Source organism: Giraffa tippelskirchi, chromosome 1, assembly GCF_054371585.1.
Source record: "Giraffa tippelskirchi isolate mGirTip1 chromosome 1, T2T-mGirTip1v1.2.pri, whole genome shotgun sequence".
NCBI classification, from domain to species: domain Eukaryota; kingdom Metazoa; phylum Chordata; class Mammalia; order Artiodactyla; family Giraffidae; genus Giraffa; species Giraffa tippelskirchi.
The window spans coordinates 203,255,558-203,272,721 of record NC_137275.1 but is presented as its reverse complement, the minus strand read 5'-3'; positions in this window follow the sequence as shown (position 1 = coordinate 203,272,721).

The following is a 17,164-nucleotide window of genomic DNA, read 5'->3' as shown; positions in this document are numbered from 1 at the left end:
AGTTCTTATAAAAAGATGATCATGGGGAGACAAGAGATACAGGAGAAAGAAATATGGCAATAAAATAGAGATTAGAGTCATGGAGTGGCAAGCCAAGGAACACCAAAGATTACAGGCAAAGTACCAAAAGCTAGGAAGACACAAAGACGTATTCCCTTATATGTTTCAGAGGGAGCCTGGCCCTGATGATGCCTGGATTTTAGACTTCCAGCCTCCAGAACTATTTTAAGCCACCAAGTTTGTGATATTTTGTTATGGAAAGTAAGACACATAGGTAGGTCTGTAAGCTCTCTTGATGACTTGCATGCAAGCTCGTATTGAAGACCTAGGGTCTTTGGGACACAATGTAAAACAGGGCTGGGCTCACAATAATAATAGTCAACACTGTTGAATATTTACTGTGTAGCTAGACTCTAAGGGAATTAGATGTATTAAATCATTTCCTATGATAAATGTACTATTTTACCCCCATTTTAAGTATGGAAACACTTAGACTGAGGGTTTAAATAACTATGATAATTACACAGCTAGTAAAAGGCAAAGCTGGGATTCAAACACAGTCAGTTAGATTCTTGAGTCTTGATACTAAAAAATCTGGATGAGGTTCTCAGATTCATTCTCCCAAAACCCCATGCTCAGACCCACTCCTTATTTCACTGCTATCTTTGCCGACCCCTTTCCCATCATCAGAATCTTCCTGATTTCAGTGTTCCTTCATTATTCAGTAGTTCTATTAATTTCCATCTTATTATAGGCTGGATAGGGTTTCATCTCCTAGGAGACAAGAAGTGATTCTGTGCAGTTTCACTAATTTTTTATACACTTTAGAATTTTCTCATCTCACATTGTTGAATTCTGAGGTACCAGTAAATAGCCGAAATTGGACATTTATCTTTAGAATGTAGCAGCCCTTCTCATATCAACCCTTCTCTTATACCCTGCAAAATAGAAACTTTAGTAGAATAAAATGTGAATATTATTATTACTGCATTAATGTATGTAACATGATTCACTCCTGCAGAGCATAATTTTACACATAGTTACTGAAACTGCTTGCTCTCAGTTCCAGGATTTCATTACTCCAAAGAGCATGAAAGAATGTCATAGCTAATTAAACTTTATTGTGAGATAATTTTAGACATACAGACCAACTGGAAAAATAGTGAAGAGTGTCTATGGTTCAGTAAGATGATCAGCAAATTCTCTCCCCAAAAACCATCATTTTGGTGCTCTGGAAATTGATAAAGTGCTCAATATTGAGTCAGACTGGTAGTAATTAGTGGCATTTTGACCCGGTGATGTTCTCATCACTAAAATTTAGATTATAGGGGTGTTGCTAGAGCAGAACTGTCCTGAAGGATCAATAGATTCTCTGCCATAGCAAAGAAAGATCACTTAGTTTGAAGGAGTGGGTAATGCCCATAGGCAATGGCACTGGAGTGAAAGTAACTTTTTGGAGGTGAATAAGTGGAGAAAGACCAACTATCAACCCTATGGTCCTGAATTAATGGCTGTGGTTGGGAAAAACATATTCCTAGTTTAGGCTGTATGTTTAAACAGTGAAGATCAAATAATTCAAGGTATTCACATACTTCTGGCTGATCCTGGGGCTACACACAGGTGCACAGGGATTCCACGGGGCCTCAAGGAAAGCAAAACCCTAGTAGACTTGAAAATTGCCTATGGTATTGGTGAGAATGTAAATTGGTACAGCCACTAGGAAGAATGCAATGGTTTTTTTTTCTAGTTTTTTTTTTCCTTAAAAAACTAGAGTTCCTTAAAAAACTGGAGTTATCGTATGATCCTTCAATCCCCTCCTGACTGTATATCCAAAGAAAACTATAATTTGAAAAGATATATGTACCTCAATGTTTACTGCAGTACTATTTACAATCGTGAGGACATGGAAGCAACCTAAATGGCCATTGACAGATGAATGGATAAAGAACATGTGGTCTATATAAACAATGGAATATTACTAATCCATTAAAAAGAATGTTATAATGCCATTTGCAGCAACATGGATCTATCTAATGATTATATTAAGTGAAATAAGCCATAAAAGGACAAATATATGATATTTCTTAAGTGTGGAATCTGGAAAAAAGGTTACAGATAAACTTACTCACAAGACAGAAATAGACTCAGAGACATAGAAAACAAACTTGCAGTTACCAAAGGGGAAGTGGGTGGAGGATTAAATTAGGAGGATGGAATTAACATATACACGGTACTATATTTAAACTAGATAATCAACAAGAACCTACAGTACAGCACAGGGAATTATACTCAATATTTTGTAAAAACCTATCAGGGAAAACAATCTAAAAAGTCACTTTGCTGTACACCTAAAACTATCATGACATTGTAAATCAATATTCCAATTAAAAAAAGAAAATTCCTGAACTCTGAATGTTCTCCATTATCCATACTCACAAGGACTGCACACCACAGGAAATGCAGATTATTTTGGTCCAGCCAAATTATTAAACAATAAACAAACAGCATAGACAGCAAATTTCAGGGAAAAAAATAAATGAGAACTCAAGTGAAGTGAAGTGAAGTGAAGTCGCTCAGTCGTGTCCGACTCTTTGCTACCCCGTGGACTGTAGCCTACCTGGCTCCTCCGTCCATGGGATTTTCCAGGCAAGAGTACTGGAGTGGGTTGCCATTTCCTTCTCCAGGGGATCTTCCCTACCTAGGGATCGAACCTGGGTCTCCCACGTTGCAGGCAGACGCTTTACCCTCTGAGCCACCAGGGAAGCCCCTAATGAGAACTCAGGTTGCTACAAAATGTTATCTAAAATGTCTTCTTTTCAACAAAAAAGAATTGTAAGACAGGAAAAGAACTGAGATGTTTGATCAAGGTAATGGGGTTGGGGACAGTCACAAAATCTCTTTCTGAAGGGACATGATTGCTGGATTTAGTAATCAAAAACTTCAAAGTAGACATCTTAAATATATTCACAGAATGGAAGAAAACTAACTTAAAAGAATTAAAGTGTGTTAACAATGAATTAACAAACAGAGATTCTCATAAGAGATATAAATTAGAAACTAGAGCCAGGAATCAAGACCATCCCAAAGAAAAAGAAATGCAAAAAAGCAAAATGCCTGTCTGGGGAGGCCTTATAAATAGCTGTGAAAAGAAGAGAAGTGAAAAGCAAAAGAGAAAAGGAAAGATATACCCATTTGAATGCAAAGTTCTAAAGAATAGCAAGAATAGACAAGAAAGCCTTCCTCAGTGATCAATGTAAAGAAATAGAGGAAAACAACAGAATGGGAAAGACTAGAGTTCTCTTCAGGAAAATTAGAGATACCAAGGGAACACTTCATGCAAAGATGGGCTCAATAAAGGACAGAAATGGTATGGACCTAGCAGAAGCAGAAGATATTAAGGAGAGGTGCCAAGAATACACAGAAAAACTGTACCAAAAAAATCTTCACGACCCAAATAATCACAATGGTGTGATCACTCACTCTCACCTAGAGCTAGACATCCTGGAATGTGAAGTCAAGTGGGCCTTAGGAAGCAACACTATGAACAAAGCTAGTGGGGTGATGGAATTCCAGTTGAGCTATTTCAAATCCTGAAAGATGATGCTGTGAAAGTGCTGCACTCAATATGTCAGTAAATTTGAAAAACTCAGCAGTGGCCACAGGACTGGAAAAGGTAAGTTTTCATCCCGATCCCAAAGAAAGGCAATACCAAAGAATGCTCAAACTATCACACAATTGTACTCATCTCACACACTAGTAAATTAATGCTCAAAATTCTCCAAGCCAGGCTTCAGCAATATATGAACCGGGAACTTCCAGATGTTTAAGCTGATTTTAGAAAAGGCAGAGGAACCAGAGATCAAATTGCCAACATCTGCTGGATCATCAAGAAAGCAAGAGAGTTCCAGATAAACATCTATTTCTGCTTTACTGACTATGCCAAAGCCTTTGACTGTGTGGATCACAATAAACTGTGGAAAATTCTGAAAGAGATGGGAATACCAGACCACCTTACCTGCCTCTTGAGAAACTTGTATGCAAGTCAGCAAGCAACAGTTAGAACTGGACATGGAACAACAGACTGGTTCCAAATAGAAAAAGGAGTATGTCAAGGCTGTATATTGCCACCCTGCTTATTTAATTTATATGCAGAGTACCTCATGAGAAACGCTGGGCTGGAGGAAGCACAAGCTGGAATCAAGATTGCCGGGAGAAATATCAATAACCTCAGATATGCAGATGACACTACCCTTATGGCAGAAAGTGAAGAAGAACTAAAGAGTCTCTTGATGAAAGTGAAAGAAGAGAGTGAAAAAGTTGGCTTAAAGCTCAGCATTCAGAAGACGAAGATCATGGCATCTGGTCGCATCACTTCATGGCAAATAGATGTGGAAACAGTGGAAACAGTGTTAGACTTTATTTTGAGGGGCTCCAAAATCACTGCAGATGATGATGGCAGCCATGAAATTAAAAGACGCTTACTCCTTGGAAGGAAAGTTATGACCAACCTAGACAGCATATTAAAAAGCAGAGACATTACTTTGTCAACAAAGTTCCATCTAGACAAGGTTATGATTTTTCCAGTAGTCGTGTATGGATGTGAGAGTTCAACTATAATTAAAGCTGAGTGCAGAAGAATTGATGTTTTAGAACTGCGGTGTTAGAGAAGGCTCTTGAGAGTCCCTTGGACTGAAAGAAGATCCAACCAGTCCATCCTAAAGGAAATCAGTCCTGGGTGTTCATTGGAAGGACTGATGTTGAAGCTGAAACTCCAATACTTTGGCCACCTGATGCAAAGAGCTGACACATATGAAAAGACCCTGATGCTGGGAAAGATTGAGGGCGGGAGGAGAAGGGGACGAGAGAGGATGAGATGGTTGGATGGCATCATTGACTCAATGGACATGAGTTTGGGTAAATTCCAAGAGTTGGTGATGTATAAGGAGGCCTGGCGTGCTGCAGTCCATGAGGTTGCAAAGAGTTGTACACAACTTAGCGACTGAACTGAACTGAATTTGAAAATTGAAATAACCTGAAATGAAAAATTTACTCGAAGGGCTCAACAGTTTTCAGATAGTATAAGCAATAATGGGTAAACTTAGAGTAAGATTAATATAAATTATTTAGTATAAAGATCACAGAGGAACAGAAGATTGAAAAAATGAATAATATTTCAGTGACAAAAGGAAACATCAAATATAACAACTTAAGTGTAATAGCTTTCCCTGAGGAAGAAGAGAAAGGGGAAGAAAGGTATTTGAAGAAATAAGTTTTACCAAGTTCAAGTTCACTCTGCTCACTGCCTGATAGGCCAATGAATATAAGAGATGAGGTGTTGAGGCTAGGAAAATGACATTTTTAGGGGGAAGCCTGGCTGACAGAGTAGATGGAAGACTAATGTCTCAAAATACCTATCTGTTGGGGTCTGGATGTCAGGTTCTTTTATGGATCAGAGATGGGGGTAGATGAGGAAATAAAGTAAAAAGGCCATTAATCTTGCAAATATCTCCTAGAATGGCAAGCCTCAAGCATGAGTGTGTATGTGTTAATTTCTTTCTTCCTGCCATCTACAGGTCGACAGGGTTATGAACAAAGTCACTTTAACAGTCAGGCAGAGGGGCACAGTTCTCTAAGGCAGGTTATTAAGTGTGATTGTAATAACAAAACAGATAAAAATTAAGGGTTAAAGTCAAGCAGATCTAGTATGGAAGAGTCAAAAGTGAGTCTTCATACAATGTCAGTTACATAAGGACTGACCACTTCGTAATTTTGATGAATGAATTATTCCACATGTACCGGAAGCTCAGCAAACTTCAGTGAAAAAAAGCTCTATGCAAAAGTGTACATATTGCATAGTTGTATTTACATGAAATGTTTGTAAAAGGTATATTTGTAGACACATAAAGCAGATTAGCTTTTGCTTAAGACTAAGGATGGGAGAAGAGATTAACTGAAATGGGCATGAGAAAATTTTAAGGGTGATAGAAATACCTAAAACTGAATTGTGATGATGACAATACAACTCAAAGCAGTGAAAATCTTTCAGTACACATCTACAATGAGTGAATATGGGAGTATGTTTGTATTTTGTTTACATTTTTTTTTTATTTTCTGTGTATTATGATACATGTATCAATATCTTCAGTTCAGTCGCTGAGTCATGTCCGACTCTTTGTGACCCCATGGACTGCAGCATGCCAGGCTTACCTTTCCTTCACCAGCTCCTGGAGCTTGCTCAAACTCATGTCCGTCGAGTCAGTGATAAAGATCCTTTTGGTTGAGGAGAAACTGCCTCTCCCTGGACTAGTGAATTGTTAGAGCAAAGAGCCCAGCCTGGAGCATGTCTTTGATGTGCAAGCCATCCAATCCCAGCCAGACCTCCTCCATCTCATCTGGGCATCCCAGGAGGCAACATTCATCTGCCTTAATTATCCCAGATCCAGGTACCTGGTAATCAGGGACCATGCCTATAGCTTAGATCCCACCAAAATTATTCAAATTGGTCTGTCCTAAACGTTTTACCTTGCCTTGTCTTGCTTTTCCCATGATAATTTCATTAAGACCATGGCCTGGGCTCTCCCCTAAATCCTGCTCCTCTGCAATCTGACTGATGCTGGTGCTTCCCCATGTGGCCCTCTGTGTCATGTCATGCTTCCTGTTTCTAGGATCTGTGAATATGATAAATGTTGTTTTCCTGAGAATTGTATTTCATGGCTGCATCATCTGACTATCACATAACACAGAAAAGTAAACAAATTGTTGACATTTTTAAATACATTAACATAAAACTCATGTATTACAAAAAAATAAGTTAGATTATAACTTTCCAAGTCCTTTTACAGAAATTTTCTCATTTGAACACCAAAACAAATATGATCTAATACTATGGAATGAACTCTAGACTTGGACTCATAAACCATGAACTGAAATAGTTATTTGATCATTTTCTATTTTTATAACATAGGCTAAAATTCACTTAACCTCTTTGAATCATCTTTCTTGTCTTTATGAAAAAAATAATATGCATAAAGCATCTGAAACAGTGCCTGACCCAGTGCTCAATAATAACAGTCTTTATTTTTATTTGTATTATGAAAGTTATCTTTCAAGGGCCTCTTTCATAGAATATGGGCTTCCCTGGTGGCTCAGTGGTAAAGAATTAACCTGTCAGTGCAGGAAACAGAAGAGATCCAGGTTCAATCCCTGGGTCTGGAAGTTCCACTGGAGAAAGAAATGGCAACCCACTCCAGTATTCTTGCCTAGGAAATCTCATGGACAGAGGAGCCTGATGGGCTATAGTCCATGGGCCACAAGAGAGTCAGACATGACTTAGTGACTGAGCAACAATAAGCATAGAATATAAAAGTGGTAGTGGTCAGTAGACACCATCTGACCCTTTTTATGGCCTTCCCTGATGGCTCAAACAGTAAAGAATCCACCTGCTATGAGCGAGACCTGGGTTTGATCCCTGGATTGGGAAGATCCCCTGGAGAAGGGGAAGACTACCCACTCCAGTATTCTGTCCTGGAGAATTCCATGGACAGAGAAGTCTGGCAGACTACCGCCTATGGGGTCGCAAAGAGTTGGACACGACTGAGTGACTTTCACTTACTTAATTTATACACCCTTTTTACTTATCTGAAAAATATATAGTCTTTTTCATCTTCTCTCAAGCATCTGCCTGCTCTCTCTAAGGAAAACTGCACCCATCATCCTATCACTCATCCTCCTCTCTGTTTAAACTCCTCAGATCTGTGCTACTGCACAGTTTGGTCCATGCATCTATACAGTATGGCCCTCACTACTCTACTTCCTGTTTCCATGTCTATCTCCACTACCAGATTTTAACCTCCTAGAAAGCAGAAGTCATGTTTTCATCTGCTCTATGTACTGAATACACAGCACTATGTCAGGCATATTATAAGAATTTACTAAATGTACAATTATCTAAGATCAACTGAAAGACACAGAAATGATGGGATTTTTATAGATGTGACGCTCAAGGTCATGGTGACCGCAAGCAGCAAAACTCAAGCATATGTAGGAATGGTATTCATAAGTCAATCATTATTTTCTGAATAACAATCAAGTGACACTTTATCATGTGGCACTTCATATCATACAATTTATTTTTCAAAATAACCCAGTGAGAGAAGTATTATTTTCACTGTTTCACAAACTTAGAGAAATTATAGTTGTCTAATTATAGTGATTTATCTAGGAAACGTTAAAGCCAAGATCTGACCCTAGAACTCCCTGATGTCAAAATCATTCCCTGCCATTATGCTGCTGCTGCTGCTAAGTCACTTCAGTCGTGTCCGACACTGTGTGACCGCATAGACGGCAGCCCACCAGGCTCCTCTGTCCCTGGGATTCTCTAGGCAAGAACACTGGAGTGGGTTGCCATTTCCTTTTCCCCCATGCCATTGTATGCTTTCATTATTCCAAAAATATGCATATTTTTATTTGATGCGAAGTGCAGTTTTATGCCTCTCTTGTAACTCAGTCAGTAAAGAATCTGCCTGCAGTACAGGAGACCTGGGTTCGATCCCTGGGTGGGGAAGATCCCCTGGAGAAGGAAATGGCAACGCACTCCAGTATCCTTGCCTGGAAAATTTCATGGACACAGGAGCCTGGTGGGCTGCAGTCCATGGGGTCGCAGAGTCGAGCACGACTGAGCGACTAACACTTACTTACTTGCAGTTTCATCCTGTATCCTTCCTAAAGCACTATTTGGACAATTGAACTTCAGGTGACCAGGGTAGGTTAACTTGTCCCAAATTGATTTAGTCCTCAGAACACAGACAAAATTCCAACCAACATAGACAGCATGGATGTGCTCATGAACTTGGAGGCTCCAATGCAACCTCCTCTCTGGGGCAGAAAATCTGTTCCTTGCTTTACTCCCAGTTACCTTTCTCAGTAAGGCCTTCAGGTACTTTTCTGTCTCTGAATACTGTGTGCTAGGCATTTCATTTACATCAGATTTTGAAGGAAATCAAATATTGTCGAAGCCACCTGTGGTGACATTTCTACCTCTGTCCCTTTAATGCCATTCCTTTCTCACTGGCTTTGATCTGTGATTGTTGAGTATGGCTGGTTCACCTGGCAGAACTTCACTGCCCTGTATGTTCAGGATTTGATCATATTTGATAATGCGCTCTTTCTCTCAACCCCCTCCATCAGCCTCTTCGCCTCAGTTGGCTCTCTTTCCCAATGCATGAGGCTCTGGTATAACAAATCTCTCTAAAGCATTGCCCACAGCTTTAAAATGTTTTGTTCTCACCAATTATCCATAAAGATTCCTCAGTTTTTTAAAACTTATTTATTTCTAATTGAAGGATAATTGCTTTACAATATTGATTTCATTTCTGCCATAAATCAACGTGAATTAGCCATAGGTGTACATATGTCCCCTCCCAAAGCTGTGGTACATACAATGGGATACTACTCAGCCATAAAAAGGAACACATGATTCAGTTCTAATGAGGTTCTAATGACAAACCTAGAATCTATAACATGGGGTGAACTAAGTCAGAAAGAGAAAAACAAATATCATATATTAACGCATATATATGGAATCTAGAAAGATGATACTGATGAACCTATTTGCAGGGCAGCAATGGAGATGCAGACATAGAGAATAGATTTATGGATGTGGGAGGCAGGGAGGAAAGACCCCTCAGTTTTGCACTTGATAAAACTCAGTTCCAACCTGCTCCTCATTCTTTCTCTCATTACTCACTCTCTAACTTGCATGGGTCATTCACTGTCTTGTGTATACACAAACACACACACACCTCTCATGTCTCATCCTCCTTGACAACTTCATTTCCCCTTAGTACAGCCTTGCCTGCCGTTTGAGAATGGATTTCTCCATAAAAGCATTTGCCTCGTGAAGATCTCAGTCAGCAAAACTCTGATGAATGAATTTCCCCCAAATTCATCAACGTCTCATCTATTTGGATGCAATGGAATCCGTATGCTTTTTGAGAGCAAGTGGTGTGTTCCTTTGTATTACATCTTTATTGAATTTGTTACAATATTTTTTATATTTTGGCTTTTTGGTCACAAGGCCTGCGGCATCTTATCTCCTCGACCAGGGGTTGAACTCACACCCCGTACATAGGAAAGTGAAGCTCTAACCACTGGACCTCCAGGGAAATCACACAGTTGGTTTGCTATGATCTGGCTTATCGTTATTGAAGTGTTGAATCAAATTTGTGTGTGCATTGACCTTTTTTAGAGAGAAGGTCCCCAAAGCACGGTCATCGTTTCTACTTCTGTGTATCACCCACGATTAAGAGTAGGAAGCCACACATACCAGAGGCCATCAAATAAATAGGGGGAAAGACAATGTTTAATACTCTGAACCACCAGTTAATTTGTTTGAAACAAGCTTTTCATATTCTCAAGGAAAGCTTTTTCTCCATATTCCTGGGTTCCTGCCTCATCCCACAAAATAGGGGTTTCTACTGACCCACAAGTAGAAGGGAGCCAGGACTTGCCATTCTCTCCATAGATCTTTACTTCTGGGTGGAGGGTGGTGTGCGGTCACTGGGTCACTGTCCCTGACTTTGGTTTGTGATTGTTGAGTGTGGCTGATTCACCTGGCTGGACCTCTCTGCCCTGTATATCCAATACAGATGGGAGATAGAAACTTTTTTTTTTAATTATTGGATCTGAGATGAATTTTCCACTTGTCTTTATCAGCAGTGAAGGAGATATTTTAATCCTTGACATTTGCACATATTTTTCAACTTGTTAGGAACTGAAAGGAGGAAGGAACCCCACACGTGTCATAGAATCTTTCAACACATCTTGATTGTAGTGGGACAAGCAGACATTGTCTCAAAAATACTCTCAATGATATTTGTCTTTACAACTTGGAATTCTGCATGATTCTTTCTCAGCATCAATTACCACCTGAAGAGATATTTTTGAATCCATAGCTAGGAAGAGCAATTTTTTTTACTGCTATATCCTAACTAATCACAAATCGTCATTGCTAATTGCACAGATGCAGCTTCTCACGTGTACATCATTTAGTTCTGTAGGATGTCATATTCAAGATTAGCTTGCCTCTCTCAAGTTCATGGCAAAGCAGAAATAACACTGGCTATAGATCAAAGAAATGCCCTTTCAAATAATATCTCACTTAAAAATCTCTTCATCTCTGACACGCAAACTGTGGGTTTTTGCAAAGTCCCCACTGTATGTAGTCAAGTCTTGAAGTGAAAAAAGTGAAAGTGTTAGTTGCTCAGTTATGTCTGATTCTTTGCAACCCATGGACTGTAGCCCACCAGGCTCCTCTATCGATGGAATTCTCCAGACAAGAGTACTGGAGTGGGTAGCCATTCTCTTCTCTATGGGATCTTCCTTACCCAGGGATCGAACCAAAGTCTCCTGCATTGCAGGCAGATTCTTTACCATCTGAGCCACCAGGGAAGCCCATGAAAACAATGCTTTGTGTCTTTGACAGACCAGCTATTCCCTCTTCCAAGCAAGGCTGTGACCTCTGACTTTGATGAATGTCTTCTGGACTGGTATTCTGAGTACTCATGATTATATCTGTTGAAGTAGTGCTTGCTTCAGGACACTGGAGGGACAGTAATTATATACAAGTCTTTCTTGGGAAATGTATCTCTGGAATTGAATCCAAAATCTACTTCTTATTGTCTGTGTGACCTTGAACAAATTATTTTACTTTTCTGTGCCTCAGTAGCTTCATCTGTAGAATGGGAACAATGGAAGAAAAATTCTGTATTTTTTGTATTAAAAGTAAAATCCCGCAGACATTGCCTGACTAAAACACTGTACAGCTGTGTTAATCATAGTTGCACTGCCTGCTGCTCTTGTTGCTTATTGTTGTTATGAAATCCTCCTTCAGAAAGGGCATATCTTTTGATAGCTCTCTAGATAGGCACTCCTCAAATATTCATTGACTGCCTTCATTCATCACTTTGTTAACATAAGATTATTCTCAAAATCTTACTTACAACAGTTATAACAATGATAACTAATCTATCAATTAAAAGCTATTTTAATCACAATTGCAATTGTGGAAACTTTCATTGTTCTTAGTTGTATTTTTCCTTTGAATTATATTTGTTTTTCATAAGTCTTACTTGTTACAACCATTCTTTTTTGTTTGTTTGTTTAAATAAATTTATTTGTTTTAGTTGGGGGCTAATTACTTTACAATATTGTAGTAGTTTTTGCCATACATTGACATGAATCAGCCATGGGTTTACATGTGTTCCCCTTCCTGGACCCCCCTCCCACCTCCCTCCCCATCCCATCCCTCTGGGCCATCCCATTGCCCCAGCCCTGAGCATTTGTCTCATGCATCGAACATGGAATGGTGTTCTGTTTCACATATGATAATATACATGTTTCAATGCTATTCTCCTAGAACGTCCCACCCTCACCTTCTCCCTCAGAGTCCATAAGACTGTTCTATGCATCTGTGTCTCTTATTCTGTCTCGCATATAGGGTTATCGTTACCATTTTCAAATTCCATATATATGCATTAGTATACTGTGTTGGTGTTTTTCTTTCTGGCTTACTTCACTCTATATAATGGGCTCCAGTTTCATCCATCTCAATAGAACCGATTCAAATGTATTTTTTTTAATGGCTGAGTAATATTCCATTGTGTATATGTACCACAGCTTCCTTATCCATTCGTCTGCTGATGGACATCTAGGTTGCTTCCATGTCCTGGCTATTGTAAACAGTGCTGCAATGATTCCTTAAAAAACTGGAAATAGAACTGCCATATGACCCAGCAATCCCACTGCTGGGCATACACACTGAGGAAACCAGAATTGAAAGAGACGTGTGTACCCCAATGTTCATCGTGTACAACCATTCTTTATCATCAATTCACTGTGTTACAAAATTGTGTGACAGCAGAACCCACAAATATCAAGAAATAAAAGCAGGAGAATGGAAAGGACTGCACTACTTTGATAAAGCCAGAAAAGTAACAGTAACATTGAACCCAAAGAACCACCAGCCCAAATGAGCCCTGGGGCACAGGCTGGGAGGATTTGGGCCAGAAGGAGACCAGCACCAGGCAGCTCACTGATCTTACTCAGACTTCTGTTCCAGGTTATCTTCAGCAGAGAGTTGGTTTAGGACCCATGGACCAGGCGTGGCTAGTCAATAACCTGATGCTCCTTCCCACTCTCCACTCCCACCTGTAAAGTCTGGGTGATTCAATCCCTACAGTAACCTACATCAATAAACCCCACTCACCTTAAAATGCTATGATGAGGGACTTTTCTGGTGGCCCAGTGGTTAGGAATCTGCCTTTCATTGCAGAAGAAATGGGCTCAATCCCTGGTTGGGAAACTAAGATCCCACTTGCCCTGGAACAACTAAGCCTCTGCACTGCAACTAGGGAAGTCTGCACACTGTAACTACTGAGCCTGCATGCTGTAAAGCCCAACAAGGGAAGCCATTGCACCACAACAAGAGAAGCCCACGTGCTGCAACTAGAGAAGTCCTGCATGCCACAACTAGAGAGAAAGCCCGCACACCACAATGAAGACACAATGCAGACTTTTAAAAGGCTATGATGAGTCTTAAATCATATAACATGCCTTAAAAACATCAGGATGACATCAATAAGCCTACTGCTTATTGATTCTTCCCCTTCAGATCTTCAATTTCCAGGAGGGTAGTAAAGTTAGATCCTGTAGCTCTGTGTGCACTGGAGAGCCAGCCAGTGCTCAATGGCCCACCGGGGAAGTTGTAATTTTGAGAAAAAAATCACTAATATGAATTATTAATGAATTCCCAGGAAATCATCCCAGAGGGTTATTTCCTGACTCTAAGGATGGGTTTTAAATGTCACTCTTCTTGAACTGTATAGGTTCTGGCCAGTTTCAGTAAAATCACCTTAAGTAAATTTGTAGCAGAATTCTTCTAAAGAGTGGTGTGGATCCTTTTGAAAAATATATTAAAGCCCAAAACCAAAGTGGTGATTTTAGACACATTGTCTTTTTTTTTTTGCTGGAAATATTTCTAATATTTGCCTATTAATACAAAGCTGTCCACATGCTTCTTTAAAATGTCTCTTTCTATCACTCTATTGATGTGTTTGTCATAAAAGGATGTTGAATTTTGCCAAATGGTTTTCACATTTCTGTGGAACTCACATGGCATTTTTTTTTAATTCCCACATGGAATTAGGGGTAGGGGAAAATACAAGGAACAATGACACAGACATCCATAGCACCAATTCGCCCAGAGCAAGATCTACCAACATTGTGTCATATTGCTCCTGGGGTTTTCTCTTAAAGATAGCACAATTACTGCTAGTAAATTTCCACTTAACCAATCCCCATCCCTGGTTCTCCACACAGGGAACCTCTGTCCAATGGATCTTTCCTCCTTTACAACACTGTGAACTTTAACCACATTGACTGTTTCATATTTACATAAATCATATCATCTGTAGGGTTATTAAGTCATTTGTTCTATCTTTGAGTTAATTTTGACAGCACATTTTGCTAAAATTCAGTATTTCCCCTGGATTTGAAGTTTATTCCAATAAGTATACAAAAATCTCTTTTCTTTATAATTCTGTTATCCCGTAAATAATAGCCTTTATTATTTCTGAAATGTGTTTCTGTTCATTTCTAAATGGCTTATCAAAGGTTTCCTCTTTGTATTATTTCAAGCAAATAAAATCTGCACGTGTTTTTTTAATTTAATTTTTTTAGAGTAGGAATTCCAGTCCATTCCTGGTTGGCTTTTTAAAAAATTTTTATTGGAGTATAGTTGCTTTACAATGTTGTATTAGTTTCTATGGTACAGCAAAGTGAATCAGTTATACATATCTGCATTTTAAAACACAATTACCCTCGTTTTCTCTCCCATTTCATTATTTTGGCCTCTGTCTATATTAAGTGTTTATTCTACTTCTTTCTGTTCATGTTGTTCTGTTTGATTTTCTCTTACTGGCTTTGTCTACTGTTAGAAGACACATTTCAGTCCAAGTGTCCCTACTGTCAGAGGCCCTCCATGTAGGTAGGGACTGCTGGGCTGTGAATACCTGTAACCCCATGGTCCTCTAGCATTAAAAAGGTCAGTGAGCAAAAATCTGAGTCCTATGGGCTACTTATGCCCAGAAAAATGTAGATGAGAAATTTTAAATAGTAAATGGATACACTAAAGAGCAGCTCACATATCCCTGAAGGAAAGCTTAGTGGAATAAAAAATAGAGCTGTGAAAACTACCCAAGAGGAATGGAACCAGGATCTCCTGCATTGCAGGCAGCTTCTTTACCAGCTGAGCTACCAGGGAAGCCCTAACTTCATCACAGAGACAACAAAGTATAAATAAAGAGAAGTTCGAAGGCATCTAGGATAGAATTAAAAAGTGTGACATAGCTCTAACTGAGAAAAAAGCAGTACTTGAAGCAATAACATCTGAGAATGTTCCAAAACTCATGAAAGAGATGAATACTCCAGTTTGAAAATTCTGTATCATTTATCTGGATTTTAGTGGTAAAAGTGATTTTCTTGCTAGCCTCTATATTAGAATATGTAAGTTTGCAATGCATTTTTAAAAAAAATTCTCTATGAGACCATAAGATTAAAAAGTAGAACAAGTTTTTATTGTTCCTGAAAATAAACTTTTATGTTCATCCTCTTGGAAATCAACAGTTGTGCAGATGAAGAGAAACCTAGATGGAGCTTACATCTTACCACCTGGAGTCTTATTCTCAGTGCCTGATTTAGAGCAGCAGCAGGTTCCCTTGTTGAAAGCTTTATGTGTATTTTAGGGAGATCTTTATAATTATCCAGTGTTAGGGCAACAGCAGCTCCATTCTGCATCATAAAAGTGTATTGGGGCCAAGGTTTTATCAGGCTTCAGTATTTTTAGCAGATTTCAATTTAGAACCCTGAGAAATGATTTTTATCCACTTGTAATTAAATTTATCTCCTAATTAACAAATATTTGTCAGTGAAAACTATAGAACTTTTTTAAGATATAGCTTTTGCACATTAGTCACATTTAGAATTATTTGTATTTTCCCTTGTGACAATGCCTCAACTCCTTTCAAAATTATATTGAACCTTATTCTTTCTCAAAATAAGAATTTCCTACTAAATATCTAAAAATGAAATTACAAACGTGAATGAGCAAAGCCAGCTAGGGAGAATAGGTTGAGCTGAGTATTATGAGGCAGCATTTTCTGATCTGTGGATTGTGTTACCAAGATTACTAAAGTGAACTCTTTTAGCCAGTGATTCTTAGACCCTGCCAGCCATCATAATGTTCTCTGTCCACACTTCATATCATCTGAATCAGAACCTCCAAGTGGTAGGAAGGAGTTATTTTTATTTTTTGTAAAGTCCTGGTGATTGTCAAGGTTGGCAGTGGTTCTGAACCTTGGCTCTCCCCTGCAAAGCACTGAAAAACATCAATGTTTGTTGTAGCTTCAGCTGCATGCAACAAATTCCAGTAAATTCTCTTTTCATTTTTATTCTGTTACAAATATTTTCTAGCTTTTCTTGATATGGTTTCTTAGATACAGCCACCATTTAAAAGTAGACATTTAATTTCCAAAACATGGGTTTTTTTTTCTATGTATCTTTGATATGAATCTCTCATTTGATATTAATCTCCCATCTAAATGCTTCCTTCTCTGCAATCACTCTGTGTTTTGTCAGTCTTCTAACTTTACTGAGGCTTTCAATGGCTGAGTCAAACATCTCTCTTGGTAAATGTCACGTTGTACTTGAAAATATGTGGGTTAGTTTCAAATATCTTTTGATATTGATTTCTAACATAATTCCACAGTGATGAGAGAACAGACTCTATATGATTTCAATACCTTTACACCATGAAATTTTTGCACCTTGTTTTATATCCCTGGATATGTTCCAGTGTCTCCTAGTCTATAGTCTATGGGAAACTGAATAGAATTTGTATCCTACGGTTATGTGAAAATTGTGTGAATCTTAATTATGTTGAATTGGTTCATGGTGCTTTTCAGGCCTACTATATCCTGGGAAGGATTGGGGGCAGGAAGAGAAGGGGACGACAGAGGATGAGATGGTTGGATGGCATCACCGACTCGATGGACATGGGTTTGGGTAAACTCCGGGAGTTGGTGATGGACAGGGAGGCCTGGAGTGCTGC